Below are 14491 nucleotides of genomic sequence, written 5' to 3' on the forward strand. Positions count from 1 at the left end.
CTTGGGGTGTCACCTGGTTAAGAAAAGCAGACTCATATAGACTACTGCCAACACCTACGGGTGCGCTACACTTGGGGGCTCGTCCGGGATTACTAGCTTTCTACGCCCAGTCTCCCTCTAACCAGCAAGATGGAGCCAAGTGATGTTACTAAATGGTGCAAGGTAGCGGGTGTGGATCCTTCCCATTGTACTGCTTTACTATTGCCTGTCACAAAATTCTCATCAGAGCAGATCTACAGACTGTTAGATCGCCTAGCACCACAGAACAGATGCTGCATTGTAAAGCTGCAAAGAGAGGAGCACATGGGGCATCTCCAGGTGTTACTACAGTGGGATTGCCAAGTCACTTCTCTTGTTGTAACTGACACAGTTGAGGTGGGTGATGAAGGTAACAAAGCTCAGATTGTGCGACCTGAACTTGCCCACACTGAGTACCGAGCTGTGGAAAGTCCTGCTGCACCGGAAGTGCCACCTGCCCCATCACCTGTGGCTATGATTGGGCCCGAGTTCTTTACAGCCATGGGAGAATTCATGGCTAAGTGTAATCAGGGTAATGGTGCCCATATTGGTGCAGGCTACCGAAAACTGAAGATCTTCTCAGGGGTACAACCATTGCCCATGGGTGAAGAGGAATATGAAGTCTGGATGGATCAGGCATTGCAGGCCCTTGATGAGTGGGACATACCAGAGGCACAAAAGAAGCAGCGAATAGCAGAGTGTCTAAGAGGTGCTGCATCTGAAGCAGTGAGGAATTTAAAGCTAAGTCAGCAAGATTGCACAGCATATGATTACCTTGCTGCCCTTCAAACAGTGTTTGGCAGAGTTGAGGATGTAGAGGATCTCCACTACCAGTTGAAGCACACTTACCAGTGGGAGGGAGAGAAATTATCTAATTACATCCGACGCCTTGATAAGATTATTCACCAAATCTTACTAAAGAAAGGCATAGACTCTAAAGAAGTGGATCAAGTGAGAGTGAAGCAAATCCTCCAAGGGGCTCAGCCACTAGACCCTATTGTGATCAAATTGAGAACCCGAGGAGCTGGGGGGACCACCCGTTACATTGATCTGATCAAGTGGGTTCGGGAAGAAGAAGCCACGCTAGCAGCTAAGGGAGCGATGGCAGACCCGGTGACCAAGCTTATCGCTGGAGTTGGGTTGGTAAATGCTGTGGACACCAACCAAAGGATCATCCAGTTAGAACAGACAGTCAACAAGCTGGCTGAGCTAATGACAAAGGTGGTCTCACAATCGGGCATGCCTCCGGTACAAAAAGAGCTAAATACAGAAGTCCCAGTGGGACCAGCTGAACAGCCCAATGTTTCCCAAGACAGGAGGTTGACTGGCCCAGCTATTTGTTACTGTTGTGGAGGGGAAGGTCACTTCCAGAGAGAGTGCACCTCAAAAGGAAGAGCAAGCAAGACACCACCAAAAGCAGCAGGGAAGCTTCAGGGGCCCTCAATGAAGAGCCCACTCAAGAGTTGCTCACACCGGATCCAGAAAAGCAGTAAAGTGCCCAAGTCTGTGCAGATTGTGAAAAGTCAACCCCTGCCTGTCAGACACAAGCAAAGTCATATGGACAGGCTAAAGAGAGGGCCTGAACCCAAGCTACCGAAGGGCTTGGTGGGTCCATCACCTATTGTCCCTGTACAGATTGAAGGCATCTATGCTGAAGCCCTTCTAGATACTGGTGCTCAAGTGACCCTCCTGTATGAAGATTTCTACAGGAAATACTTAAAGCACATACCCCTGGAAACCCTGGACAAACAGAGATTTGGGGCCTAAGTGATAAGAAGTTGCCTTATCAGGGTTTCCTTTCAGTCAAAGTGGAATTCTCCCAGAAAGTAGCAGGGATGGCAGAACCCATGGAGACACTGGCGGTGGTGTGCAACCGACCCCCTGGGGCTGGGAAGAATGCCTTGGTAGTGGGAACCAACACAGCTGTTGTACGGAGACTCCTTGACCACCTGGTGACAACAAAGGAGGCATCCATTGTCCCAGTTCACCCACTGCTACAGCCAACCCTAAAGTCACTGGTGCAGGAGGCAAATGTTCCAGCTGATGGGATCGGAAATGTATGGTATTTGAACAGACAAAAGATAGTAGTTGCTCCAGGGAAGATCACTTGTATGCGAGCCAAGGTGAAGATGAACTGTGAGAACCCTGGATCCCATGTAATGCTTGAAAGTGACCTTGAATTGAAACTGCCCAGGGGGGTAGATCTGCTTCCGGAAGCCATCCCAGTAGAACAACTGAAAAAGAATGGAGGCATGGTGAAAGTGGGGTTGAGAAATGCCACAAGTCAGCCAGCAGTAATTCAGCCCCGCACTCTGGTGGGAAAAGTTTATGCTGCCTCCCCAGTACTGGCATCCCATCTTAAAACTGAGGAAGGAACCACAGACAAATGGGCCTCATTGGAAAACTCTCCCATCACAAAGGAATGGAAGTCACGGATGACGGGACATTTGGAGCAAAGGAAAGAGATGTTCTCCAAAGATGACTACGATGTGGGTTGTGCAACCAGCACTCAGCACAGAATACGGCTCCGGGAGGATAAACCATTCCGAGAAAGGCCCCGCAGACTAGCTTCTGGGGATATAGAGGACCTACGAAAGCTTCTGGAAGAGTTGAAGACCACAGGTATTCTCAGAGAGTCCCGAAGCCCCCATGCATCGCCAATTGTGGTGGTGCGTAAAAAGAATGGGTCCATTAGGATGTGTGTTGACTATAGAACTCTAAATCAGCGCACCATCCCTGATCAATATACCACTCCCAGGGTGGAAGATGTCCTGCACTGCTTAGCTGGAAGTAAGTGGTTCAGCGTTCTGGACTTAAAAAGTGGATACCACCAGATCCCAATGCATCCAGATGATCGTGAGAAGACCGCATTTATCTGCCCTTTGGGGTTCCTAGAATGGACAAGAATGCCTCCAGGACTTAGCGGAGCCCCTGCCACTTTCCAAAGGCTGATGGAAAACACAGTAGGAGACATGCATCTCATAGAGGTAGTGGTGTACCTCGATGACATTATTGTCTTTGGGAAGACTCTTGAGGAACATGAAGAGAGACTACTTAAGGTGCTGGATAGGCTAAAGAAAGAAGGGTTGAAGCTGTCACCGGAAAAATGCCAGTTTTGTTTACCCTCGGTCACCTATCTAGGCCATGTGGTATCAGCTGAGGGAGTATCCACTGACCCCAGCAAGATTGAAGCAGTCACTTCTTGGCCCCGACCCCGCACCATTACTGAACTCAGATCATTCCTGGGATTCTGTGGGTATTACCGCAGATTTGTGAGAGGATTTGCTAAAGTTGCATGGCCACTGAATCAGCTTCTTCAAAGTGATACAGAAGAAGAGGAGGACATAGAGAACTATTCTAACAAGTCCAAAGGTCAAAGAAAAGCAAAAGAACCAGTTGAGGACAGGTGGAATGAGGACTGCGAAAAGGCATTTCAGCAACTGAAGGACTGCCTGACCAATGCTCCAGTCCTGGCATACGCAGACCCAACCCAGCCTTATGTCCTTCATGTTGATGCCAGCCGAGAAGGACTCGGAGGTGTCCTTTATCAGCAGCATGAAGGAGAGTTACGACCAATTGCCTATATCAGCAGAAGCTTGTCACCTACAGAGAGAAATTACCCAGCCCACAAGTTGGAGTTCCTTGCACTGAAGTGGGCTGTCGTTGATAAACTCCACGATTACCTGTATGGGGCTGAATTTGACGTGCATACAGACAACAACCCGCTCACTTATATCAACACCTCCGCCAAGTTGGATGCCACAGGACACCGGTGGCTGGCTGCACTTGCAAATTACAACTTCAGTCTACGATATCGGCCTGGCCGTAGCAATGGGGATGCAGATGGGTTGTCCCGAAGACCACATGACAGTTTGCACCCAGAAGATGAATGGGTTGAAATACCAGCCCCTGGTGTAAGAGCTCAATGCCAGGGCTTACACTGCCGCCAGGCAGGATCCAGTGTGGCTGAAGCTTTGGGGATATCGGCAGCTGGGATCCCAAAGTTGTACTGCAGTGTTGTGACAGTGGACACTGCTGCCCTGCCTTCCCTCAGTTTAGATGACCTGCGGAGGGATCAGAAGGAGGATCCACTTTGTCGTCTGGCTCTGGAGGCACTGCGACAAAAGAAGCCAGAGTTGTTAAAAACAGATGAACACCCAAATGCTAGGACTCTGGCCCGGGAATGGGACAGGCTTAGCCTGCGGAATGGTCTGGTATATAGAAGAGCTCCTAACTTTGCAGGATGTGAGAAATGGCAACTGCTACTACCCCATAAACACAAGGACTCTGTATATGGTCAGCTGCATGACAACCATGGACATCTTGGTGTAGAGAAGACTCTAGGGTTAGTAAGAGATCGATTTTACTGGCCCGGGTTCAAGCAAGACGTGGAGGGCTATTGCAGTACTTGTTTCCGATGCCTCCAGCGTAAATCCCTGCCCACTAGAGCTGCGCCAATGGGACACCTTGAAAGCCAGGGACCAATGGATTTAGTCTGCATAGACTTTTTATCTATAGAACCGGATGAGGGGGGAGTGAAGAATGTTCTGGTGGTCACTGATCATTTCACCAGATATGCTCAGGCTTACCCCACAAAAGACCAAAGGGCAATTACTGTGGCCAAATTCCTAGTGGAGAAGTTTTTCATCCATTATGGGTTGCCTAAGCGGATACACTCTGACCAGGGCAGAGATTTTGAAAGCCGGCTCATAAAAGAACTGTTAACCCTTCTTGGAGTGCAAAAGTCCAGGACCACCCCATATCACCCACAAGGTGACCCTCAGCCAGAACGGTTCAACAGAACCCTGCTTAACATGCTGGGGACTTTGGCTGAAGAAAAAAAGGCACAATGGAGCAGGTATATAGCAGCGGTTGTCCACGCCTATAATAGTACCAGAAATGACACCACAGGATTTTCCCCATATTTCTTAATGTTTGGAAGGGAAGCCCGATTGCCAGTTGATGTTGTTTTTGGGGTAACAGCGGATGACACTCCAGTAACATCACACCAAGGGTACATTGAGCGCCTCAAGCACAACTTACAAAGAGCATATGAACAGGCACAGGCTGCTGCGGGAAATAGACAAGACCAGAATAAAAAGCAATATGACCGAAGTATGAAGTTCCATGATCTGCAGCCTGGTGACCGGGTGCTGTTACGGAATTTGGGTATTCCTGGGAAGCATAAGTTGGCCAACCGCTGGGGATCCCAGCCTTACATTGTTTGTACGCAGCTACCTAACATCCCAGTATATCAGATACGGCCTGAGGGGAGAACCGGGCCCATCAAGACTTGGCACCGCAACCACCTTATGCCAATAGGTGAAAAAGTTAGGGTGTTGAAGCTTCCAGATGCAAAACCCACTACCAATCGGCCTAGGTGTTCTAGAAGACAGCAAGGCCTTCCAGCTGAGACACCCACAGCAAACGTCAAAGAAACAGAAGTTTCAGAGGACATTGAAAGTGATGATGACTGGGGTCTGGATTATTTCTTCACAGATCAGAATAAAGAATGTAGCCCCAGTTTTGGTTCAGAGGTTTCAAGCAATCTAAGTGTGGATGCTAATGAGTTTATTCCCAATGCTGCAATTACACCCGAGCCAAGATCAGATGAGACATCACAGCAGGAGCAGCTGGAGACAGTGGTCACAGCTAACATGAAGGAAATTTCTCCTGTACCAACTCCAGAGACCAGGGATTGTACCGAGACTCTTGAAAGGCCCTGCAGGCCACAACGAACAGTTAGACCTCCTCAGAGACTGACATATGATATCCTGGGAACAAGTCACAATCAGATGGTGCCCACTGTTCGAAAGGCTACCATCGCCAATGTTCCCTGTGTTCTGATGCCCAATGGTGACACCCCAGCCCATAAAACATACAAAAATGGTATGCCATGGTGGAAAAGATTGTTCAGTAAATGAGATGTTTCTGTTGCACTGTATATTTTTATGTTAACATGTATATTGCCATGCTTTATTCTCTGTCTGCATATTGTTACATATGTTCCGAAATGCTGTCACAAGGACGTGACATTTATAAAGAGGGGGGTGAGTGTAGCACACTTTATATTTGCACCTGTAAGACTGCTGGGTAATGTAGTCCCCCCCGTGCCTTCCACTACAGTACAGAGGAACTAGTTAATGCTTCAGACTGCAGGAAGGAAGGGATTTTCTCCAGCCAATGATAAAGGAGACAGTCTGTGCCCTGCCCTCTCAGCCAGGAACAGGAGGAGGAACCAGGGCCTGGAACAGGAGGAGGAGAGACCAGCCAGCATGGAGAGATGTGCTGAGAGATCTAGAGACTGGGTTTGTGTTCCAGCCTGCTGAGTGACCAGCCAGAGAGAGAGACTGCTATTAACCTGCAAGGGGAGAACACTGCAGTGTGCAGCCTGCTTGAAGCTGTTTGCTGCTGTTCCCTGGAGGAAGTTTTGTTGTCAGCACCATTGTGATCCAGGAGTACAACAGTCAGCCATCTTGATAAGGAGAAAGCCACAGTGTGGAGAGAAGCAAGGTTCCTTGTCAACTGTAAGTTATTAACCCTTTGTGCTACCAGTTTAAGGAACTTTGGGAGTTATAAAACAGACATTATCCTGCTAGTCCATTGGAGGGTGAGACATATTGTTCAAGGAGAGCTGACAGCATTGCTGCACACTTCTAACAGCACCAGAGGGAGCACCATCAATACCCTTACCAAGGGACACATCACTAGTTCTTTTATTGTGGTTACATCCAGGGAGATAATTCAGTTGCACAGTTCAGCAGCAACCTAAGGTGGAATTTGCCATTCATTTAGACTGCTGTGCTATTTGCAGCCCATCCAGTTCTTTCAACTCAGTAAGGGGGCCCCCCATCGGTACGCAACTGTTTCAGGACTTAGGTGTGCACACCGGGGTTTGAAGGGTCTTACAGGGGTTTTCTTTGTTAAATTGTCATATTTCCTACAGTGTTAGCAGAATACTAATTGCCATATTATTGTTTTATTTCTAACCAATCATCTCTTACAGCTGCAGCTGTTTAATAAAGTCAGGTTGTGCCTGTTGCACTGCCATCTTGTGTGCCTGGTTACTGGGGCCTTGGGGTGTCACCTGGTTAAGAAAAGCAGACTCATATAGACTACTGCCAACACCTACGGGTGCGCTACAAAAAAAATATGGGAAGCAGACTTACTTTGTAGCATGGGTGGTTAATGTTGAGCCAGCTCACATAGGAATAGTCCAGTTCGATTTTAGACATATGTTTGACTACTTTTTGCTGGTAACACACATTTATCAGTTATTATAGTTACATATAATTCTTTACAGCACACACACACATGAAAGACTTTGCAACCCTGTACAGTTCAAACATCTCATATTTGTTTTTAAATATAGTGGCCAATTGGACAAGAGGGGCTTTTCAGCACTGTAAGTGTTTCATCCTGCCAGATATTAACTAGAAATACTTTTTCAATAGCCACTAGAAATACTTTTTCCAGTCTATGAAGGAGGATATTAAAGGGATCCTGTCATCGGAAAACATGTTTTTTTCAAAACGCATCAGTTAATAGTGCTACACCAGCAGAATTCTGCACTGAAATCCATTTCTCAAAAGAGCAAACAGATTTTTTTATATTCAATTTTGAAATCTGACATGGGGCTAGACATTTTGTCAATTTCCCAGCTGCCCCTGGTCATGTGACTTGTGCCTGCACTTTAGGAGAGAAATGCTTTCTGGCAGGCTGCTATTTTTCCTTCTCAATGTAACTGAATGTGTCTCAGTGAGACATGGGTTTTTACTATTGAGTGTTGTTCTTAGATCTACCAGGCAGCTGTTATCTTGTGTTAGGGAGCTGCTATCTGGTTACCTTCCCATTGTTCTTTTGTTTGGCTGCTGGGGGGGAAGGGGAGGGTGTGATATCACTCCAACTTGCAGTACAGCAGTAAAGAGTGATTAAAGTTTATCAGAGCACAAGTCAAATGACTTGGGGCAGCTGGGAAATTGACAATATGTCTAGCCCCATGTCAGAATTCAAAATTGAATATAAAAAAACCTGTTTGCTCTTTTGAGAAATGGATTACAGTGCAGAATTCTGCTGGAGCAGCACTATTAACAGATTCATTTTGAAAAAATTTTTTCTCCCATGACAGTATCCCTTTAATGACTCATGTTAGGTTGTCAATGGGTAATTTGGCTTGGAGTGGCAGGTGCACGAGACAAATTTATCGAAGGTGAAAACAAAGCTTACCTCTGTTTGCTATAGGGAAATGTCACAGTTCTGTTAAGTATTTATGGAAGTACTGTATTTATCAAAGGGCAAAATCCCAATTGCACCGTCTGATAAATGTCTCTAAATATTTTATACAAGGCAATAGACTGTTGTTGTGAATATCCATTTGGCAAAATGTAAAAAGCTCTACTTTCATATAGACAAATACAAGAGGTCCTCTGCACTCAACCCATTATCAATATATTTTGGACATTGAGACATTTTCGGGGGAATGTAATAAAAGTCGCAAATAGCAAAACAGTTTGCACAAATAAGAATAAAAATTAGTATTTCGCAATGTAATACTCTTCCTTAAGCTGTTATTGCATTGTGAATTTTCATTGCACATTGCGAATTTTCATTGCGCATTTGTTCACATTGCAAAAAATTTTTTACGTTAGCTACTTTTATTACATTCCCCCATTTGTGTCCTAAGCTACTAAAAAATGCCTTACCCCTTAAACAACAGGGATTGTTTGTCCATATATTGCAATATATTTAAGCTCACATCTGATTTATTAGCACTTTGCAGCCTTCTTTAAGCAATGTAATGGCTGCCTGGATGTATGGTGGAAAAATCATGGGACTTTGAATCAGCCAAACAAGTACTAAAGACAGATAAGTATTGTCTAATTGTCTTTTATGTGGTGGTGGTTGATTTCTATCATTTGGCAGGGTATATTTGAAGTGAAAAATCTTGTAAAACTAGGTATACCCCTGTTCTTAATTAACTGTTTTTTCCCTTAAAAACCTTTAAAAAACTAATAGGATTCAAAGGAAGTCCTTGCAGTTTTATAACATATGGTAAATGACAATGCCCAATTTACTATCTTTAATCCAGGTGGTATGGATTCACAATCAATCAAGGAACAAGTACATTTCTATATACATGATAGTATAAAAGGGATTGGACCCACTGAATTTGGCCTTGATACTAGGGTTCTATGTGATTCCTAGGAGGTGAACATGGGAATAGGAAGCATTGGCAGGGCTAAGTGGGTCGGAAATTATGCAGTGACATCTTTCCAGAAATATTTTTGAAATGTTGGTCATTTTAATTACTGCCCCTTGGGATAGTGTCGGCCACCTGGGATTGTGACAGTGCACACAAACAAACTGAGGGTCACATAAGATGTTACAGTTAAAGCTGAAGTATTTCTGGTCAGGTGATCTCTGAGGCAGCACACAGACCATCCCAAAATGGTGGCTTACAGTAAGATGTAAAAGGGCAATATTTACTTAAATATATATTCCACTTTAATGATAACATTCTTTAATATGTCACAGTGGGGCCGATTCACAAAAGGTCGTTATTCCTTAATACGCAGTTTTGCGAGTTATTTAAGGAATGGTATTTAAGGAACAATGCATGAAAGTATTTTTGCATTCACTAATAGACATTGCCTTGGGCAGGTCCAAAATGCACTATGTTCTGTGTCGTGGAATTATATCAAGTTTCCCAGGAAAAGGAATGACTGGTATACTGTAAAAAGAGACTTTGTATTTGTACTCTGTCAGTGGCATTGCAAATGTCTTAGGTGCTATAGATTGCACTAATAATGTGTGACAATATCAAATGGCTTAAAATAATACTATAAAATACCGCACACAATTCACTGAAAATGAATATAAAAAATCAGTTCTTAAGTCAGACAAGTGAATTTTTAGTGAATTGATCATTAAAGGAAAACTATACCCCTCAAACAATGTATAAAAAAAATAATTGCATAAAACAGCTCATATGTAAAACCCTGCTTCATGTAAATAAACAACATGTAAATAAACAACATTCCTAATAATATACTTTTTTAGTTGTATGTGCCAAAATAGAATCCTGAATAGAAAATTGCCATTTTAAAAAATAAAGACAGCCTCTTGGAATCGTATGATTCATGGCGCACACAAACATATCAAACAAACTATACATGAGCCAATTAACACAGACAGTCTTTTGCTTCCACACGTCTTCCTGTTACAGTTAGAATTGTAGTATTTCTGATCAGGTGATCTCTGAGGCAGCACACAGACCATCGAGAAAAGGTGGTTCAAGGCAAGAGATGTAAAACGGCAATATTTACTTAAATGTATAATCAGTTTGATAAGATTCTTTAATATGCCACTTAATTTTATATAAACTTTTTGTTGCTTAAGTATTCATTTTGGGGGGTATAGTTTTCCTTTAATTCTAATTTTTAAGGCATGCTACAAATAACACTCACTTTTTCGACCTTTTGTGAATTGGCCCCTTAACCAACTGATTGTTTATATCATATTAAGTATTGATTCTGGGGGTATAGTTTTCCTTAAAGGAATAGTTCAGTGTGAGAATAAAAACTAGGTAAATAGATAGGCTCTGCAAAATAAAAAATGTTTTGAATACAGTTAGTTAGCCAAAAATGTAATGTATAAAGGCTAGAGTGACTGGACGTGTCAGAACACTACTTTTCAGCTCTCTTGGTTTACTCTGACTGGTTACCCTGGTTGTAACCAATCAGAGACTTGAGGGGAACCCACATGAGTCATATCTGTTGCTTTTGAATCTGAGCTGAATGCTGAGGATCAATTGCAAACTCACTGAACAGAAATGTTCCATGTTGCTCTCCTTCAAGTCACTGACTAGCTCAGCGTTATAGAGCTGAAAAGCAGGAAGTTGTATTCTGGCTGTTTTATTAGACTTCTGTTCACTCCAGCCTTTATATATTACATTTTTGGCTAACTAACTATATTAGAAACATTTTTTATTTTGCGCAGCCTATCTATTTACACAGTTTTTATTTTCACACTGAACTATTCCTTTAAATTCTTCTGTGCAGACTAGGAGCCTCATGCAGTAAGATCTGGTGGCAGTTGAGTAGCTGAGGACCCTCCTTTGGTAAAAAGTTTTCTTACAGGCAGCGGACCATGCTGTGCCCAGTTTCCTAAGGTTACGCCCAGGTTTTGGCACTCCCCACACAACATTTGTTAGGTAACCATTCTTCCCATAGATGGATTTTTTTAGAAATTACATATATACACAGTTTTTAATATCATCCCAGAGTTTCTTAATGAGGTTAACATTTACAAATATAGGCATTGTGCTCATTATTTTCAAATGTATTCATTTGAAATAGCTGTTCGTTTGGGGAAGTTTCTGCAGCACTACAGCATACAGATTTTTTTACAAGCTAAAAAGACAAATGTAATTTCAGGACAAAAGAATTTCCTAATGTTGCTGAAAGTCACAGGCACGTGAGCAGTGTGGTAACTTAAGTATTTTCATATGTTTTTACTTTTGCTCAGAAATGAGTGCTAATTACACAGAACAGATGCATATGTTGTAAATAAACAAAGAAACAAAAACTTAAAGTAATATTGATACTTTCCACTAAAAATCAATAGGAACATGTCAGTGTTACTAGGAAGGCAAGAGAACAAACTGGTTTTGTAGAAAACTTCCCCCAAGCTTCTCCTAGTCCAGCAGTACATGTCGTCATGAGTGAAGAGAGAGTTTCAGGAGTCTTCCTGCTTTTTCCAATCACTGGAACACAAAAGAGCACTCAAAGTCTTACTGAGGCACTGCATAGCCTCCAGCCCACCATGTCCAACACAACTGGCTCTTTGCTCCAAGAGACCAAAATTTTGTGTTGGCTGCAGTAATGTCAATGACCCTTTAATTGAGGGTCCTTCAGTTATATGAGACACAGTCAAAGATATACACAAGTTCTACAACACTTAACTGAATCCTAACAATTAATTTTTACTGCATCAAATCATTTACTTTTCCAAAAGATACTGTCTTACCACCAGTGAGAGACTGCACATGCAATTTATTTCATTAGAGTTATTTGTACGCTCATGAGTGCTGTTACAAAAGAAATACAAAAGTGAATGATAGTTGCAGGGAGTATCATAACCATCTTTTGCGCAATATTAACCTCACAGAAATCACTGAGAAAGGAAAATGTTCTCCCCTTTCATATAGGAAGCTGATACATATGCCGTTTTTTATGAAGGGAGACAGAACACCAACAACATCATATTTGCTATCTGTAGTTCAAGAATAAAAAGCTGTCCCTGAGATAGAGCCAAGAGTCCTAGTATTAAAGGGGAAATCTGAAACCTTATCAGCATTATTGTAAAATGCAGTATGGATTTTTCTTGATATATTATTTCCCTTAATAGTGCATTTTGAGCTATATTCATTCTAGCCAATTTTTTTTAGATATTTTTATTATAAAGCAGTAACAGAGTATTGTTTGCTTTCTCACATAGGGGGAAATATAATAACATTAGCAAAGGCAAACATTTTTTTGCATTGCGAACATATTGTGAATGATTTTTCGCAATTTTTTTTGGTTAGCGACAAATATTGCATTCCTCCCATAATATCTTACTATCAATTTGTTTGAACAAATAATTGAGAGATGCACTGAACCCTGCTCATCTGGATTTAGCAGAATTCTCCTTAATGGATCTGGCCTCGCTCCAAAGCATTGTCATGTTTTGAAATTGATGATGTGCACACAGCAAGTTTTGCATTTACAGGTATGAGATCCATTAACTGGAAACCCTTCATCTTAAAAGCTCCGAATTACAGAATGGCCATCTCCTATAGACTCCATTTTATCCAAATGTCCTTTTTCCTCTGTAATAATAAAACAGTACCTTGTACTTGATTGAAATTAAAATATAATTAATCCTTATTGGAGGCAAAAAACAGCCTTTTGGGTTAATTTAATGTTTAAATGATTTTCTAGTAGACAAGGTATAAAGATCCAAATTACAGAAAGATCTATTATCCAGAAACCAACAGGTCCCGAGCATTCTGGATAACAGATCCCATACCTGTAGTAGGATTTGGGTTTGGTTCAGCAAGGCTTTTGGATTCAGCTACATCTGAATCCTGATTAAAAAAGTCTTAGAGTAACCTTATTTACACTGTTTACCCTTTTTATCTCAAGAAATAACACAACAAAACACATTTTTTTTAGTTATTAAAGACAAGTTTATTCAGTACAAGCCCTATTCATAGGTATCCTGTTCCTTTAATGTTGCACAATGACCCCATGTGTGTGCTGTTGTGTTTAATTAACAAATTATTTGTATTCTCTAATGTGATCATGCCAGACTGTGACCATTCAAAACCGGCATGCTGGGGCCCCTCAACTGAACTGATTGTTAGTTCAGTCAAAGATAATGAACTTGAATAACCGGGATGATCCATCCATCATCAGCTCTAAGATTTCCTTTTGAAGAATTAAAATGTTCTTTTTATATGGTCAAATCAGTGAAGGTGACTATGTGCGGTCTTTTGTGCATGTGCTAATGAAGCTAGTTCTTTATACAGAAAGTGTAGCACACTAGATAAGTCTCAAATTTATATTTTGCTGATCATTGCCCTTTTTCTCAAGACCCAATTTCCTGGTGAGGACACTTTGTTTAGATCGATTTGGCAGATTATCTGCCCATGTGTGGGAGCTTCTGACGGTCTCCCCAATCAATATCAGGCCAAAAATTGGGCGGGTTTAAATTTTCCTGCGATTGAGGAATGCATCAGCTATGTAATAAAAATACCTGTGCGGCAGGGTCGCCCGGTTCTTTACGATGATCCGGATCGTGCGTCTTCTGCCGATTCGTTGCGCCAGGGGAAAAGGGATGCGGAGGTGTACTGCACTGAGTTCCGCTGGTGGCCAGTGGAAACTGGGTGGAACGATTTGGCTCTACGGAGTCAGTTCCGTTTGGGGTTATCTGACTCAGTAGAGGATAGTCTTGTTAATTACCCCCTATCTTCCAACCAGGACAATCTTATGTCTCTTGCCATCCAGGTAGATAGGAGACAGAAGGAGAGAAGCGGTGAGAGGGGTGGTGCTACTTATTCTGGGGTTACTAATGTGAAATCTAATATGGTGACCAATGTTAAGTTTTCTAACCCCTCTGTGCCTCTGCCTCAGGAAGAGCCTATGCCTAGGCATATCCCATCTAACTCCTGAGGAGAAGGCACGCAGGCATCTCCAAGGTTTATGTATATACTGTGGGGAAAAGGGTCATTTCTTAAATCTTTGCCCTAGGAGGAAAGGGAGGCTCCCTAACCTAAATGGAGAAGGGGAGCTCCATTTGGGTGCAGGAGTCTCCTCTCCCCAATCTGCCTCCAAGGTTTTGATTCCGGTTAAGAAATAGAGGAGAGCGATTCCGCACACCAGGCCGTTAGTTAAAATAGAAAATCTTTATTTAATCATGTTTAAAAATA

The sequence above is a fragment of the Xenopus laevis genome, chromosome 1L (genome assembly GCF_017654675.1).
Source record: "Xenopus laevis strain J_2021 chromosome 1L, Xenopus_laevis_v10.1, whole genome shotgun sequence".
Taxonomy (NCBI): domain Eukaryota; kingdom Metazoa; phylum Chordata; class Amphibia; order Anura; family Pipidae; genus Xenopus; species Xenopus laevis.